Below are 18,803 nucleotides of genomic sequence, written 5' to 3'. Positions count from 1 at the left end.
TGTGTTCCTCCAATGAATTAGAGTAGATGATAATATCATCAAAGAACACTCCAGTGAAGGTTCGATGAGGCCTGAACAGCTTCTCCATCAAGCGGTTGAATGTGGCTGGTGCATTAGTCAAGCCAAAAGGCATGACAATGTATTCGTAAAGACCAAATGTAGTACGAAATGCGGTCTTTACAATGTCTTGATCAACTATCCTTATTTGATGATAGCCACTTTTTAGGTCAATCCTACTGAAGTAGGTCGATCCTTGTAGCTTATCAAATAGGTCTTCTACCCGTGGAACGGGAAACCTATTCTTGATAGTGATCCTATTTAGTGCTCTATAGTCGACACACATACGATATGTGCCGTCTTTCTTTTGCACTAATAGCACAGGTGAGCAAAATGGAGATGAGCTAGGCCTAACCATGCCCTTCTCAACTAACTCATGCACTTGCCGCATAATCTCCTCTTGTTGAGCTTGAGAAACTCTATAAGGAGGTTTGTTAGGCGGTGAACTTCCTGGAAGAAGTTCAATTGCATGGTCGTCATTACCTCGTTTAGGAGGTAGCTCACAAGGGATGTCGTCAATAAAGACATCTTGAAACCCCTTGAGAAAATTGGATAACTCTAATTCCTTTTGGTTGCTTTTATTTTTTTTTGCTAAAGCATTAGGTTCATTTTGAGAATCTTTAACAAAAATCATGTACACGGAAATAGAGCTCTTTATTGACTTGTTGAAAGCTGGTGTATGTACAATGGGGATGGTGTTACCCATCTCCCTAGCATCTATATACATGTCCTTTTCCTGAACTTAAAGGAGATTCTCCTTTCAGGAAATTTAACATGGGCAGTCAGGCGGTCAAACCATGGTGCCCCTAGGATTACATCCTCATGCTTGAGAGGAGAGATAAAGAAATCCTCTTTGTCCACATAGCCTTGGACATGAAGCCTCAATTTCCCGATTAAGGGAGTGACTGAAGCTTCTTGCCCCTTGAAGGCACTGTCTGCGGGTAGGATATCTCCCATCTCGTAGGATTGTATGCCTAGCTTGGTGGCTAACTCCATAGATATGAAATTATGAGTAGAACCAGGGTCAAAGAGAATAAAAGCATCATGTTCTCTTACCTTTCCCCAAGCATGGCATAGAGGAGATCCTTTGTGGTGAGTTTGATGAATCTCCTCCTCTTGGATTTCAACCAAAGAAGCTCTAGGAGGATCTTGGCGGTTGTTCTTTTGGGGACAAGCGCGGTACGCATGCCCTTGTTCACCGCACTTGAAACACCGGTTATCTTTACGATAACGCTCAAGCTCTTCAGGAGAGAGTTTATTCTTTCCTTTGTAAACTCCCTTCTCTTTAGCTTTGTTGGAATTGCCCTTAGGAGACTTTTGGACATTGTCCTTCCCCTTAGGCTCATTGGAACCCTTGTTTTCCGGGGCTTATTATTTCTTTTACCCCCCGTTTGGAAATTGATTCGCGAGGCCACCATAGTATGGTGTATTACCGCCGATATGGTACGTGGCCTTTGGGAGTTGACATACTCCGCCATTTCTTCGGTTAAGCCCGCACAAAATTGTTGCTTTTGCTCTCCAAAATCCAACTTTTTGAAGACAGTGGCTTTGAGTTGTAGGTCCCAAAACTTGTCTACATATTTGTGGATGGATTCATTGGGAGAGAGCTTTAAGCTTCGCCATTCGGTGAGTACTTTGTCTTTGGCATCGGTGGCCAAAAACTGCTTCATAATGGAAGCTCTTAAAGCCTTCCATGTTCGTGGAGCTTCACCGTTGGCTCGTAGGCTAGACCACCATTGTCTGGCGGACTTTTGAAAGTGCATAGCTACATGGCGTAGCTTAGAGGACTCCGTGAAGCCCTCATCTCCAAACGCCGCATCGAATTGTTGGATAAAGGCCAAAACTTTGTCTGTAGCACCGAAGGTGCCATCATAGGTAAGGAAAGAGATGCTCTTCCCTCCCTCTTTGAATTTCTTCAGCTTGGACGACCTCTTCCATGCGGCATAGGATTTCCTATGGCCTCTTCTTTTTGATGGTTCAAAAGTTGCACCATCACTTTCTTCAGAAGATGATGAATTTGAAGAAGGTGGAGAAGAGGGTGACCTCTTTCTCGCCTTTTTCTTGTCTTGATCTTTGTCGTCTTCACCATAGCTTTCATAAGAGGAAAAGGATGAAGAAGATGGAGAAGAGGGTGTCCTCTTTCTCGCCTTTTTCTTCTCTTGCTTTTTATCATCCCTCTTTGAATTATGGCGTGGAGAATAGTGTGATGGTCTTCTCCGCTTTGGTGGTGATGGAGAGCGTTTAGCCCGCCATCTTCGTGGAGCCATCTCCGCCGAGGTGGCGGGAGACTCGCTTCTTTCTCGTTCCTTCGGTGGAGGCTCTTGAGTTCTCCTTTGGGAAGGAGATGCATCATCAAGAAGTAAGTTCTTGAGCCCTTCATATGGATTCTCTTCTTCTTCCCGAATCGGAGAGACACCTCTTTTGGTAGTCTCGCAAGGAGGCTTCCTAGGTGTTCTCTCGTCATGGTGATGAGCTTGGAGAATCCCGTGAGCACGGAGCTGCCGTTGCACTTCACTTTGGAGAGATGGATTGCCCATGGCTTGTTGAAGCCTAGAAACAAGATAGTTAACAAGCATTGAAGCATCATTAGTAGCTTGCTCATGAGCAAAATCAAACAACATTAATTTAACTCTCTTTACTATTGTCAGCCATTCTAACAACTTTTAGGTGTAAACTTTTTAGGTGTACTTTGGCACTTCAAGCCCTAGTTGCTACTCCTCTTTACCCCTTTAGAAAAAGCACTCAAGCTACTGTACCCGCGGCTCGAATACCATTAATTGCAAGGAATAGAAGAGAGGGTCTTTCGACACCAAAACAGCACCGGCTCCTGTCAAGCTTCTAATAGCTCAATAGTGGTTAAGCCGTAGGCAAGCCCCGTAGGACTCCACTATTAAGACCATAGCTCTCGACGGTGATGCCCCGTTAACTGCACAAAGGCAGGCGCACTGCAAGGCTGAAAAATCCCTATTCTACTTACTCACAGGCAATTAATAATACCAACCATTTGTAGCTAGCTTGAAGACCTCCCTTCTTGAGCAAGAAAAGAGAAACCTTGAGCTCTGATACCAATGTAACATTTAATGGCTTAAAATCTTATGTGTAGCGGAAATTAGCATGAACATAGTGGGCATTTCATTAGAATAGATTCCTAATGAGAATTACAAGAGTGCTTGGGTGGAGAGAGCAACAAAAAGCATAACACCTAGTTAGATAGCATCGACAATACTTTCAAAAGAGAGAGCAATTAAGCTATTGACAACAGTTGAGGACCGGATTTGCATGGAGCCGGTCCCCCCTCCAAAAGGCTTTGTATTATGGTTTCTCCCATCAAGAGAGACATTGTACAATACAATTCTTTGTGTTCCTTCAAGACTAGCTAGTGCAATGAAGATGGAAGCTTCATACACCAAGCAAAACACTTAATCAAACACAACTTGAATTATCCCCGTTCTCAGACCCAAGACCTCACACACCTTCGAAGATGGTGAGAGCTAGCAGGGTATGAGAGTAGATTGAGAGGAAAAAGAAGTATCTTACGAGAAAGAAGTACATCTCCTCACATAATCACTCATATTAGCATAGCTTAGCTTAGTAATTAGCTTGGTAGAGAAGATGAGCATGCATTGAAGCTTGGCTCTTGGTTGGATTTGCATCCACATGCCAAGAGAGTGTTGATGTAGGCTTCTATCTCACAAGCTTGGAGTAGGTGATGAGCTCTCCATTAAAGCTTGGGAGGAGATAGAGTATTTTCCCTTCACACATGGTCAAGTGTGAGTGTCAATGCCAAGCAAAAATCAGCCCCCCCTCTCTCTCTTGGGCGAGCCCTAGCTGCTAAATAAGTCTGCCCTTTGCCTCATTGGACCTCCCCAGGTCAAGCCAATAGGAATTAAGCAGCATAAGTGATAGCCTTTAGACATGTGTCCCCCTTTCCCCTTTTGTGAGAGCTTTAGGTAATTAAATAATTAAACTAAACTCTCATTGGACCCCTTTGCCTCCTGGCCAATAGGAATCAGGCAAGCCATGGGGCTCCTGAATGCTCATTGGACCCCTTGGGAGACTGCCCAATAGTCTTCTAGGAGACTTAATTCTCATTGGTTTCTTTTATTAAATGTTTTTAAATTAATTAAACTAGATTTACTCTAGCTTAATTCTCATTGGTCCACTTCAAGGGTCTTCCAATAGGAATTGGGCACACCTTGTGGGCATCTGGCCTAGGGAGCTGACATGTGTCCCTCATTCCCTTTGTGTAAAGGGATCCTGTGTGTGTGTGTGTGGCTTTCTCTCTCATCCCCTAGCTTTGGGGCTCGCCCCCTCCCATGTAGGGATGTAGAAAGACTTTTTGGGCACACACTAAGCATCCAATTTTCCCTAGGGTTGACCTTTGGACACAACCTTTGAATTTTGGAACCTTAGCATTTTGGAAGTCTTAATGGGCTGAACCTTAGGGTCTTTTTGGCCCATTGTTTCACAGGGCTCTTTTGCAGATGGCCCCCCCTTTGGATCCCTATTTTCCCTCCTTTGGATCCCTACTGTGGCCGGTCTGCTAACTTAACCAATATTCTAGCTTTTTCTCCCTTGGCACTTTCCCACATTAAATGATCAGTTTAATATGAGAAAATCATTTAGGAGAATTAGATATTGATTATTATGACACTATTTCACTTTGGACATCCGTTTGCGGATGATAGGCCAAAGATAAGTTTAGCCTTGTTCCTATATTCTCAAAGAGACCCTTCCAGAAATTACTGATCATTCTAGGATCTCTATCCGACACTATAGACATTGGCAAGCCATGGTACTTGAAGATTTGAGAAATGAAGAGGGTTGCCATTTGATGGGCTTTGATAGTCTTTTTGAGAGGTATAAAATGAGCTTGTTTACTGAACCTGTCTAGTATCGTCCATATTCCCGTATTCCCATGGATAGACTTAGGCAATCCAAAGATAAAATCCATGGATATGCTCTCCCATGGTGAATTAGGGATTGGCAAAGGTTGAAGCAATCCAAATTGCTTCCCTCTATCAAACTTCCTCTTTTGGCATACCACACATTTAGAAACACACTCTTGTATGTTTGCTTTCATGGTAGGCCAATAGAAATATGTTTCAATGCCCTTTAGGGTAGACTGAATCCCTCTATGTCCTCCATAAGGAGGAGCATGAGATTCATACATTACTTTCTCACGTAGTGAGCTAGTAACGCATAGTCTATTGCCATAGAGAAGATAACCATCTTGTAAAGTAAATGGTTCCTCTTTCTTCTCTAGTGCAAGAGCTGAAATCACACCTCTAAAATTGGGATCAATAGCATACTCATCTATCATAGAAGATAGATCATTGTGAGTTGCTATGGAAACCGCATTCACTCTCGGCCGTCTTGAGAGTGCATCGGCTACTTGATTATGCTTGCCAGCAATGTGAGCAATATGAAAATGAAATTGTGAAAGGAAATTTTCCCACCTCATTTTTTTGTCGGGGAGCTTGGTCTACGTCATGAAGTACTTAAGACTTTGGTGATCCGTTTGCAGAATGAAAGGAGTCCCCAATAAATAGTGCTTTCATGAGTCTAAGGCATGTAGAACTGCAAGGAGTTCCTTTTCATATATGCCTAGAGCTTGCTCAACAGGGTCGAGCCTTCGACTTTCATAGCCTATGGCGTGCCCTTCTCTAAGCAAAACAGCTCCAAGGCAATCATCACAAGCATCACATTGGACCTCAAATGGCTTTGAGAGATCCGGGAGTGTAAGCACATGTTGAGAGATAAGCTTTTCTTTAAGCTTTTTGAAAGCATTGTTCTCCTTGGCAGACCATGTGTACCTAACATTTTTCTTTGTTAGGTCATGTAATGGTCCTGCTATTAGTGAGAACTTTTCTATGAAGCGTCTATAGTATGCGCACATACCTATAAAGATTCTTAACTCATGAAGATTCCTTGGTTTAGGCCATCCTTTTATTACCTCTAACTTTGATGGATCCATTTGGATGCCATCTTGAGAGATAATGTGACCTAAATACTAAATCTCTTGTAAGAAAAATTCACTTTTCTTTCGATTACATAATAGGAGTGATTGTGGATGGTGGATCTGGCATCAACCTGATGCCTGAGTTCACTATGTTAGCTCTAGGTCTACATCCTACTCACCCTGCTCCCTTTACAGTTACATTGGCCGACCAGCGGACAGTCTACCCAATGGGCATAGTGGACAATGTGCCTCTGCAAGTACAAGACTTTACTTTTAACTTGGATTTTGTTGTGGTTCGTCTTCCCCAGGTTGAGGGTGGATTTCCCTTGCTCATCGGGTAGACCATGGTTGCGACACATTAAAGCACTTCATGATTGGGGAAATGATGCCATGTGGATACATACTCCTGGCTCCCCGATGCAACCCATTCACCTAGAAGGAGGCATGGATCCCGTTGTGCAACATAGTTCTTTGTCCCTAGAAACCAGCCTTGAATTGGAACAACCTACTCCACCTGACGAGTTAGACGAGGATCTATTGGAGTGGTTGGATGCTACCAAATCTATGCCCTGTTATGGAGTCTCTATTCACTCTTTTCTTGAAAGTACACCCTCTTCCAATGTTTCCAGAGTAACTAAACCTAATCAGCCACCTGAGCCAGCTCAAAGGTTGAAGGCATAGAAGCTACTCCTGATGTGCCCTTGGTGGAAGCCTTTGAATTTGGTGTGCCTATGGAGAATCATAGAAGCGGTAAGAAATCTCCTCTACAGGAGTTCAGCCCCATGGGTGTCTGCTTCTCCGAAATCTCTCCTCTTTGTCTAGCAAACTCCCTTCACAGAGCCCATCCTGCTTGAAGAATTCCTTGCTCATGATAGTTGTCTTACTCATGATAGCTGTCTGCTATCACCTCGTCCCTACCCACCCCCTCACACCCTCTCGCCCCCATCTACCCCCTATCCCCTCGACCCTACCCTCCCCCTCACACTCACTCTCCCCCTACCCACCCCTCGCCCCCTGCCGAGGCCTCGCCCTCCCCCTCACACTCACTCGCCCCCTGCCCACTCACCCTCGCCCCCTATCTACCCCCTATCCCCTCACCCCCCTCACCCCTCACTACCCCTCCCCCTGTCCTCGCCCCCCTATCCTGCCCTCGCCCCCTACCCACCCCTCGCCCCTTCCCCTCCACTGTCCCCCCCCCCCCCCCCCCCCCCCCCCATGCTGCTCTCGCCCCCCTCACCACCCTCGCACCTACCCACCCCTCGCCTATGGGGCTTTTAGGGTGACATTCTGCACAAGAGCTGCACAGAAGAAACACATTTATTCTATGATCAAAAGCTGGCCCTCGACTCTCGCTCTTCTCTCTCCCTGCGTGACTCCATGATCGTACAGAAACAATCTAGTCTCTCTGTAAGCACACTCTTCTTTACCCCACCTCTGTTAATGCACATGCACATACTGTGTGTGTGTGTGTGTGTGTGTGTGTGTGTGTGTGTGTGTGTGTGTATCATTTTTGCAGAAGGAGTCAAGCTAGATCCCGCGAAGGTGGAACAGGTTTGTAATTGGGATTTTCCCAAAACTACATATGATGTGCATTCTTTTCTTGGTTTATGTCAAGCATATAGTTCACACATAGAGAATTTTGCATGCATTGTTGTACCTATGGCTGATTTTTTGAAAGGGGTAAAGACTCGCCGTCAGCGCGTAGACTTGCCCGAAGCAGCCATTGAGGCTTTTGTAGCTCTCAAGGTTGCGGTGACAGAAGCACCGTGTCTTATCCTTGCCTCTTGGGATGATCCCTTTGAGATATGGACGGATGTGAGCAATGTCACCATAGGCGCTGTGCTTCAGCAGCATGGTCGTCGTGTAGCTTTCCTTAGCCAGAAGCTCAGTAGTGTGGAAAAGAATTATTCAGTTTATGATAAAGAACTTTTGTATGTCATTCACTCTCTTAAGCATTGGAAGCATTTTCTTTATGGTAGAGAGTTTATAGTTCGCACGGATCACCAAGCCCTCAAGTGTCTCAAGTCTATACCTAGTGCACATTGAAGTGATCGCCAGGCACGGTGGTCACAATTTTTTGAGCAATTTGAAGGTTTGATTGAGTATGTGCCTGGAAAAGCTAATCCTGTTGTTGCAGATGTGTTGAGTCGCAAAGGACAGATTTTGGCTCTTGAGTCAAGATCCACATTTTCTATTCAGGGTGTGTCTTTTGACAGCATAAAGAATCAGTATGCGGATTCCGAGTTTGGTAAGCATTAGTTGCAGGCTCTTGCTTCCCAAGGGCCAAGCAACTATCTCATTCGTGATGGTTTGTTGTATTTTCGTCAACGTTTATGTGTGTTGCCCTCTCTCAGGCCAACCATATTGCATGATGCACATGATTCTCTCACGGTGGGCACATGGGAATGAACACCACTTTGGAAAAAATAGAAAGATTCTTTTCTTGGACTAAAATGCGAAAGGATGTGTTTCGTTATGTCACTCAATGCACTATATATCAAAGGATAAAAGCTCCTCGGGGTAAGTAGCAAGGCCTCTTGCTTCCGCTGCCTATTCCCGATAGACCTTTTCAAGATATTTCCATGGATTTTGTGACTAACCTTCCACCAAGTTTGCATTCAAGGAACACTCAATGTTTGACAATTGTCGATCGTTTCAGCAAGTTTTGCATGTTGATTCCTTGTAAAGCCACAGTCACTGCACAAGATGTAGCACGGCTGTTCATTAAGCATTTGTACCCCCTCTGTGGTTTGCCAAAATCAATTGTTTCAGATAGGGATGTTAAGTTCACGTCCAATTTTTGGCGCGCACTCTTTGAAAATTTTGACACTAAGTTAAATTTTTCATCGGCTTTTCATCCTCAGTCAGATGGTCAGACAGAGATTTACAAGCAATTGGCTTTTGATGTTTTAAAGTCATATGTGCATGATCGGCAGTCTCAATGGGAGCTCTATCTCCCATTGGTTCAGGCTATTTTGAATGACTCTTTTTCTTCTCCATTGGTCGAACTCCGTACGAGGCAGCTTTTGGCCGTCCGTTCCAGTCACTTTTGACTCGCTCGGTCAGTCAAATGCCTGATGCCAATGCTAAAAGTCAGTCATTGGATGAGATTTCTGAGAGTGTGAAGCTTCGGCTAAGCAAGGCTCAGGAATCTTATTCACGGCAGGCTAATAAGCATCATCACGATGTTTCAATCAAGGAAGAGGATTGGGTGTATTTAAGAATCATGAAGCAACGTCTTAAGCAAGTTGGAAGAAGTGTCCCAAGTTTTCTTTTCGTATGTATGGTCCATTTCCAGTCATTAAAAAGCTAAATGAGGTTTCAATGAAATTGCAGTTGCCTAACTCATGGTCAATTCACAACGTTTTCCATGTTTCTTTGTTGAAAGTGTTTCAGGGCAACACCTCCAAAGGACATTTTGGAAGAAGAAGAACCGGAGATCATCGAGATCTGTAGGGTCCTTCACTGTAGCTGTACAACCCACAATTTCGTCAAGAAAAACACTAAGTGATTCTTTTAGGGGACATGCACATGGCTTGGCCTATTGAGTCTTTAAATTTTTAAAAACCAAAAAGAATTCTTTGACTCATGAAAATTTTGAGTCAAACCTAATTGGGTCTCCCCGTTATGGGCAAAGCCTTTCCTCCTTTATACGGTCCCTATGTACGGCCGATAAATCCTTTGTCCCTCTTGGTGTAGGCATCGACACTCTTTGCATCATTTGTTATTACATGCATCTACTGCCTTGCAATAAACATTACGAACATTGTTTAATCATTATCTATATCTAATGCTATAGTTGTAGCGATTTTTGCATTACACATGAAACCCAGAAGTTGAGTGATCTTTAAAAAAAAAATTGACTGTAGGTAGCAAATCTTTGGTCATTTCGGATGGTGTTGACCTTAGAAAAATAGTTTGGCTCTGCAGGTACATTTTCTAATCTGCGTGCTTGTTCGATGGAGGTGGGCGAGGAAGTTGTCCTTGAGCTAACTAATTTTTTAATGGCAACCCAAGAAATAGAGAAGCTATGGGAGGAGAGTTCTTATTATTTTCTTGGTCAATCTAAGCCAAAAACCACCTTTTTACATATATGGATTGATGATTATGTTGGGTGGATGGGAATCTAGAGCTCCTTCTTCTGAAAGAGAGAGTCTGCGTCTTGTTGATTACTACGTAGTCTATTGGCGTAGGGAGTCCAGTTTGGGATATGTAGATGTTACCTTAAAAAAAATGGAGGAACTTTCATCTATTATTACTTCTAGAAAACTACTTTCGAGTGACTCCTATTATTCTCTTTTGTGGAGATGAGCAATGGATGTCACAAATTTTATGTAATTTGAAAGATTTGATGTAATGTCTCAATGCTTTACTTTGTGTCAACTTATAATATAAAGACTATTGTTTTTTAATTTGACAAAAGTCGGTTTTAAGTGAAGAAATATAAGAAATTTGAAATATACTCTATGTTCCACTTTTGTGTCGAATAGATGGAGCCTATAGACACAAGGCTACATAGGTGCCAATGTAATTATAAGTGCAAGCATAGCTCTCTTGGGTATGAGCTTGTTAGTAGGAGGACATATTACGAGCACCTTCCTCACGATCGCAATGGGGATCTTCATCCAAGCATGAGTATTGGAAATTTTGAGCATCCCACCTCCAACTCTCAACCTACTACTACGGTTGAGACTGCTCAAACATCATCACATCAAGTACCTAGAAAACAATGGTGTTCATGCAACATATTGCTATGGTGGAAGGTTGGTAGCTTCATCAACCTATAAAAGGCATCAGGATGCTGAGGCTAGATATCGAGAAATAAACTTGGTATTTAGAATTCAAAGTATACATGATTCACAGTGTCAAGAAACCATTGTACCTACAAGCACAAACAAACTTCAATCGGAGTTGAATTGTCAAATTCTTAAATATAGTACTTTTGAAGCTATTTTATTATAAAGGTAGTGGAGAGATTCTAGGTTATGTTATTCACCATGGAAATCACAATGTTGTCTGGTGCTTTATATATGAACGCCTTGTCTCTACATATGTCAACATCAAGTCGAACAACAAACACAGTGAAATCTCCTTTACAAACTTCCAAAAGAGAGAGCTTCTTACATGGGTCTTGTTCCAAATTCAAAACGATAAGGATAGATTATTTCCTTATCAAAGATTATATGGAGATCTCCAATCTGCAATCATGGTGGCACCCCAAGGACACAAGATAGATGAGGGCAATATTCTTCACTATCAACAATGGCACAAAAATGGAATCTTGAGAGTATCATCCATCATAAAGGCAAAGGAGTTGTGGAATGCTCACTTAGCATATGGATGTGACTATCCATGTGGGAGATCCATTCATGAGAAAGGCATCATCATCAGTCCACGAAGGAAAAACTGGAGACTGCCATCAAGTGAGGAGGAACGATTTATGAGTCAGTATGGGTTCAATGCTGCTAAAGTGCTACAACACAAGAAGGTTCTTTTCAAAGGAGAAGTATTTAGTGTAGGAGATAAAGTTTTGGTGAGATCTGATAACTATCAAGAGAGAATCAGATCATTCTTTACTTCGCAGTCCCAGGAAGAAATTCTACTACATTTTGGTGCAGATTATTATAGACAGTCAATCCTCGTTGAAGAAGATGTTGAAAAGTTGAATGTGGATCCGATTACAGGAATGAGCATACTGCAAGTCACCCTTATGCCTTTCTCTTGGGATTGTATAAGAAAAGTCAATTTACTACTACACAAGTTTATTCTATGGAGGTTTCAAAATTGTATTATTTTATTGCCTATGAGACTAAAAATCTAGGCATTTTTGTAGGCACTTATTGAGTGCTGGTTGTGTTGGATGTGTACCTCCATGGCTTGAGGAGAAGGACATAATCCAAAAAGAGTTTGTGGATGAAGAATCTTCCTCTTGTCAACTAGCATATGCTATTGTTCGAGAGGTAGACTTTACTCTAAAGCGAGTACGGCTAACAAAACTTCAAGCAATGAATAGCAGCTATGCCCAATGGAGAACGACTACCGAAGATGAGGATTGGAAGCTTATATCAACTTGCTCATCTGTATTCCAAGGGTGAAAAGTTTTAAAGCAAACAAGAGTCATAGATCAAGATGGAAAACTAAAGTTTCCTACCATATATGTGGCAGTAGGCATGATATGCATCAAAATGGATATTATTTATCTCTTGCTCTATGTAGAAGCTATGCTTTTATGTTGCATTTTTTTCAATTTTCATGAATGATTTTAGAGACATGTTATTTTATTAAAAGTTTAAATTGGTGTCAATTCTTTAATTTGTATTCATATTGTACTTTTATTTATCACAAAGCTTAGATGTCTTTTTAATAGTATAAGTGGTTTCAAATTTTTTTTGAATTCATAGCTTAGATGGTTGAGAATGATGTCCCTATTCCTTCATACGATGACATCTTTTGCCCACCCAAACCAAAGTTAAGAGAGACAAATAGAATGTATGGAAAGAAGCTTTTGGAGATGTACTTCGACAAGCAACATAGAGTGCTCTTAGACAACTATAGGATGGTTAGAGGATGGTTTAAGAACTATCCTTTTGTGGACGATTTGAGCCACAATCGCCTTGAGCAATAGAAAATTCACGATCTTATTTCAACTAAGATCGGTGAATTAGCACCTTTGAAGTTTGGACTCAGCAAGGCAACCTACCAATGGGAGGAGACACACATTTATCAGTTTGTGATGACCTATGCACAATCGCAACAAAAATATGATAAGAAGAAGACTACAAATGATGTAAGTGTGTATATATTTTGTAAGCATAAAGATATTTGGCTTCATAGGGGCCTTATGAAAGAAATTAACTAAACTCATCTTACTTTTCAAGGCACATGGGACTGCAAAAAAAAATGGTGGTACTATTGCTTTGAAAGGTTCAACCGTAGAGACGGTACTTATATTTTGACCTTTCTTTCTTATATTAAATGTATATGCCATGTGTTTACTTACTTGTGTGTTTGTACAGGTGTCTAGCATTGAGCTAGTATACGTAAACCCTAAATTATGTGATGATGTGGGAGAGGAGACCCATGTGGTAAATCAAGCTGAGGGCACATTGGGATTAATTGGTTCATTGAACATGGTGAGTCTTTATCATGACTTTATGGATTGATTTTCTTTACAAGAATTATGAACAAAATTTAGTACTTTCATGTTCCTAAGTTTAAAATTGAAGTCTTATGAAATGGTTTATCCATTACAGAGACAAGATTTACTCTCTGTGTGGAAGAAAACCAAAAGTATGAGTCTTCATTGCAGGAGCAGGTATATGTTTTTCTCAAGTAATATAGATACATAAAAATTAAACGATCATAAAAAAGTTTTTGTGTACTTGTTTTTGTCTTCTATAGGAATTTTAGTTTGAAGACCTCAATTTAGATAATGTGGATGGATCTTTTCAGTCTTTTGGAGCATTATTATCGAATGGAACTGTAAAAAGAGTCAAAGCCATGCCTGAGTAAAGAGAAAGTCTTTTGAGTGACATGCCATTGAAGGTAATGCCACTAATGGCATATGTGTTTCGTTTTTACACATAAAGATTCTGATATATGTTTTATATTTTTTAACATTAGTTGGGATACGAGACTGTGGATTCTGTTTCATCATCATGTCAAGCAAATAATCATGAGGCTTCACGAAAAAGTACTAGAGAGAGAGAAAGGTGACAACTACTATAATAAATTTTTAAATATTCTTTCTTTGACTTGTACTCAATGTAATAAGGTGCATAGTTTTTGTTAAAGTTCTTAAAGAAGATTACATATTTTGTTTGTGGGATTATACAAGAGATTAGTGCAAAGCTTAAAGAGTCTCTTGCTACTAAGCTTGGAAAAGAATCTTCCAAGAAGATAAAGAAGAAAACAAAGGTAGTGTTAAAAGTTAACTTGCACGTGTAAGCAATAATCCGAATTTGTTAATACTAAGCTCTTTTTGTTTAATTTTTTAGGATGAGAAATGCATTGGAGGTGACACATCGAATGTGTATGTTCCAAATTTTGATGAAGTAATTCTTATATTTTTTATATTTAGTTCTGTTGTAAAATGTGTTTTCATAAAACCCACCCGTTGTTTATAGTAGTAAGTTATGTGTTTATGTAGGTTTCATCTTTAAATGTGGAGGAGGAGGACACTATTCTCCTTAAATACTTCGATCTGCAGACAATTGATGACATGTATCTAGTTTTAAAAGCTAGTTACTACAAGATTAAATGGGAGGAGAGCTCATTTTTTGAGCAAAAGAGAGGTTTGAGTTTGGAGGAAATGAGAGTGAATTTGGTGAGGTGGTTGGTTGATAGTGAGAGGTTTATCATTGAAAGGCAACTTGATCGTGAGTTGACTTTCGATGAAGTGAAAGTTGTTTTTATGTAAGCGATTATTTGTCGTTCGCTTGGTGATTGAACATTTTAATGTTTTAGAACCAATTGATTATCTCTTTTGAGTTAATGAAATTATTTTTTATTTGCAAAGAGATTAAAGTTCAATGTTTAAATGTAGTCACTTTAAATCATAAGTTTGACAAGAGTTTCAAGAGAAATCTACTTGATTATGAGTAGTTTTATTGTTACTTTGAATTGTATGTGATAGAAATGTTAAAAAAGACTTGATCTTCTTTTAGTCAAAGTTGTTATTTTATTAGTGTAATGTGTGCTATAGTGGATGATCCAAAAATGACGCAAAGATGGTACATTGGTCGGTTTAAAGGCTAAAAAATGATCAATATTTATCTATAGATCAATCAGTTTGTTTACTTTTGTAAAAAATAAATTTAAATGTCCATTCAATTTTCTATATGTAAAATTTTGTAGGACCTCCCTCCAATTTTCTGTATAACAATTTTTAATGGACGTCCATCTGATTTTCTATATGTAAAATTTTGTAGGACGTCTCTCCAATTTTCTATATAGAAATTTCTTATGGATGTCTATCTAATTTTCTATATGTAAAAGTTCCAATGAAAGCCTCATCTAATTTTATAGGTATACTACCTAGGAAATGTTCCATTTTTTCTACATTGCACTTTTTTTAGTTTTGATTGTATCAATCTAGAAAATTATATAGGAAATTCTTTATATATATATATATATAGCGTTTCAAAAGTCCTTGTGAATGTTTCAAGGCATTGTAAAGTCCGAGTGGTATGTGGGATATTGAAGGTCATTATGGTGGGTGCAATTCAAAAGCTACATGGAGGGCTCAGATTACACGACAGTATGTATGTCAAGTGCAATACACTTCTCAAAGCACAACAGGTCCTCGATAATTTTTTTGTCTGCAATGTTGTCTCATGGACTGCAATGAGTGCAGGATATGTCCAATAGGGTTAGGGTCAGGGTCAGGAAACTGTGGACTATTTTCAATAAGTGCAGAGAGAGGGCAGGCGTCTATGGATGTAGCAATGTAGGCTATGATGAGAAGATGACTCAAATGTTTAGCATAAACAGGCTCAATGGTGGCAGGTGGTAGGTAGTAGCAAGGTGCTTTTAAAGTGGTTAATAGGAAAGGGTACCAAGTGTTAGCAGCAACCATTTTTCGGAGCTCTCATTGTAAAATATTTATTATTTTGATGAATCGAAAATATTATAACTCCTATTTTCCGGATAAACTTTGTAATTGATGAGCCGGGGCTACAAGCTTCCAGATTGTATCAACCTGTCTTTAGTTAGAGCTCCCAAATTATTAGTTTTGACCACCAAAAACTTCGGCTAAGGTATGAAAGCCAATTTTTGTAAGTTATTATTAAGTTTTGGATAATGAAATACACGGCATGAGCTAACGACGCTCACTTCTCTTCTTCTCGCGCTTCCTACTATCTCCCCGATTGTCACATTGCAGTCGCGTCTGTTGCGTTGCAATTGGAGGTAAGAGCTCTACACATTAACGTAAGCATTTCACGGTATTTCGTAGCTTTTGGCGTCGCTGACCCGCGGCCTATTTCATCATAAGTATGTATTTACACTTCAAAATAAAAAACTAAGCATAGGCGGGGTATTGGGGCATCATTGCTAAGCATTTATATGCATTCTGGGTCGAAAACAACTAGGTCAAAAATCCATTGCTATTAATAATCACATTTTTTTCACTTGATCTAAAGGGAGATTTAAGACCATAAACATGTGTGCTTAGGTCTTATAAACATGTCTTAGAAGTTTCGTTATGTTTGGATGTCATTTGATGCTGTAACGGATGTGATTTGTTTGTCGATGAGCAATTGGCTTTTGGTGATTTCAGTCACTTGAGTGTAGCCTCAGTTAGATGCGAATTGTTTGTTGTTTTCCAAGAGATTGAAAACCTCTTGTAGCCTCTATGCACTAGTTGAGTCAGCTTCATCCCATGGATTGGCAATTTATTCGTGGTTCTCGCTACATGTGCAATAAGATAGGAGAGAGGTTAGACACACGTCCTACATTTGGCGCCGCTGCCGGGGATTGAAGAGACCTAAACAAAGAAAAAACGCGAGTGTCTTGTGAAGTTATCCTTTAACTTCCTCTAAGATCTCCTAGAGTAGAAACTTTCTTTTTAAAACCGCATAGCTTAAGATTGTCGTTTTTTGCTGTGTAATCGTACTTGTTGAGTACCTTTAGGATTGTAGGATTGTAGAATTAGATAAGGGTTTTGAGAATAATTGAAGGAAGAGACAAGTCTTAAGATCAAGGCTCAAAAAACCATAAAAAACAAGAAAATAAGTGTTTGTGGACACTTTCCACAACCCCATTGCAATAGAACCTAGGAGTAGGGTAGGTAGAATCCGAGGTGGATTTCAGAACATTGCTCTTTCCAAAAGAATCAATTGTGAGTTGTTATGTGAAGTTACAGAATTTTAGATCTACGGCTAGAAATAGCACCAAAAGGCTGCCTGTTGGGGTAAAGCCGCATGTGGCTGGTTAGGCCAGGTGCCCACCCACTGTATATACTTATTCATTATGTACATAATAGAATAAGGGGGCTCACATGTAGAGAGTGAGTTTTAGCCCCTGCAAACACAAGGTCTCCTCTTCTCGTCTTTTCTCCATTGTTGCACACACTCACACACACTTTCGCTCGCACACTTCAACTGGTATCAGAGCTCTGGCTTCGTGACAGATGGAGTGCTATAGAGAAGTGAGCTTTCGGCTATGGTGAGCTCGCTTTCAGTGAAAGCTTGAGATCAGTGAGCAACCACCAGATCTGTGTTCATGGACGCTTAAGAGACATTCCTAAGCTTGAGAGAAGGGTGTATTGCAAGTGTGTATGCTTTTTTGCAGCCATACTTGCAGGAAGAATGCATATTTTCATTTCCGCATGTCATTTTTTGGGCTCCAAAACAGTTTTTTTTGCATAACTTTTGCATAAGGAATGCGATTTATGCAAGGTTAGGGTGTAACCTAGGGTTTTGGCACGCTCCGGACGCAATGGTGATGTCTATTTGGACTGATTTTGACCTTTGAATTTTCTGCAGCAGCAGCTGCTTATTGTGTGTCGAGGATTCCATGTGAGAGTGGTAATGGTTGCAAGTTTGCTCACAAGTGAAAGGATATGATGTATGCCTTATGTGGTTTGATGCTCAAGGAGTTGAGACTTTGGGGAAGCTCATGTATACTTGAGTGCGGATTTTACGCATGATTTGCTCATGGTTTTGAGCATGTTTATGGCATGTATGGTTATTATGGTTAGATAGCCAAATATTGCCGAAGCTCTGCCGGATTTTTCTTGCGAGTTTATTTGTTTATGCGCATGGTTTGCATTTGTGTTTTGATTGCATTTGGCACTCAATGGTTGCGTTGCCATAGTGTTTTGGGAGAGTGTTTGCTCATCGGATTATGTCATTTGACATACATGTGATAATCTCTTCAGGAGGGAGATTGTTGATGATAGTTTCATCGATTACCACATAGTGCTCTTGGATTAGAGTGGGTGTTTTGGCATCATTTGAGCGGTTTTGCTCACTTGTTCGTTACATTGATCGCCATATTTGTTGACACTTTAAGACTCTTAGACATCTTATGCTAGCTTATGTTGTATTTTGACGGTACTTGGTGTATGAGTTAGCCAGGATTTGGCTATTGTCAGTTGATCGATTTGTGCTTGGTCTTGTCACGGGTTATCGCCATGGATTTGGCATGTACATCATTGTCAGGGTTTGTGCTTTTCCATACAAAGTTTGATTGTTCAAACTTTGAGCATTGGAAAGCACGTACGCATGATGCATTGACTCAATTGGGCCAAGTGTTTCCACTACATGGCATGGATGCTAGGTCAAAGTCTATGACTGACGATGAGTGGGAGGACTTGGACGAGCTTGCATGTTCAACGATCATGTTACACCTTGGTGAGTCTGGCTATTGCATTGGTTTGGATGCATGTACCGCTAGAGAGTTATGGCAAAGATTGTGCAATGCTTTTGGCACAAATGAGTCTAGAGAGATGCCTACAATCAAAGGACGATCTTGCAGACATAGAGATGTTGTGTGTTTGCATTGTGGTCATACAGGGCATGTACATAGGCATTGTTTTCGGCGGATGAGACAACGCATGAGACAACACACGAGAGATGCTATCACCTTGGATGATGTGGGAGCAGATGTAGCGTATGTGGCTACGCATGACGGAGATGTTGACTTTGCTTCCATGTTTACTCTTGACTTTCTTATGTTGGTTTTTGACGACACATTACCTTCACATTGGATACTAGATGTGAGTGCTAAATTTCATGTCACACCGAGTCATGAGTGGTTTAGCACATATGCTAGTGGTATG

The 18,803-nt window shown here is 40.7% G+C and overlaps 2 pseudogenes; both read left to right on the top strand.

Annotated features, from left to right (window-relative positions):
- The first annotated feature begins 11,225 nt into the window (after positions 1-11,225).
- LOC147455436 (uncharacterized) lies at positions 11,226-12,114 on the top strand (annotated as a pseudogene).
- Positions 12,115-12,752: 638 nt separating this feature from the next.
- Positions 12,753-16,154, top strand: LOC147455435 (uncharacterized; annotated as a pseudogene).
- The last annotated feature ends 2,649 nt before the right edge of the window (positions 16,155-18,803 follow it).

This window comes from Adiantum capillus-veneris, chromosome 6 (assembly GCF_014529385.1).
Source record: "Adiantum capillus-veneris isolate H3 chromosome 6, ASM1452938v2, whole genome shotgun sequence".
Classification (NCBI taxonomy): Eukaryota; Viridiplantae; Streptophyta; class Polypodiopsida; order Polypodiales; family Pteridaceae; genus Adiantum; species Adiantum capillus-veneris.
This window is presented reverse-complemented; position numbering and strand designations above follow the sequence as displayed.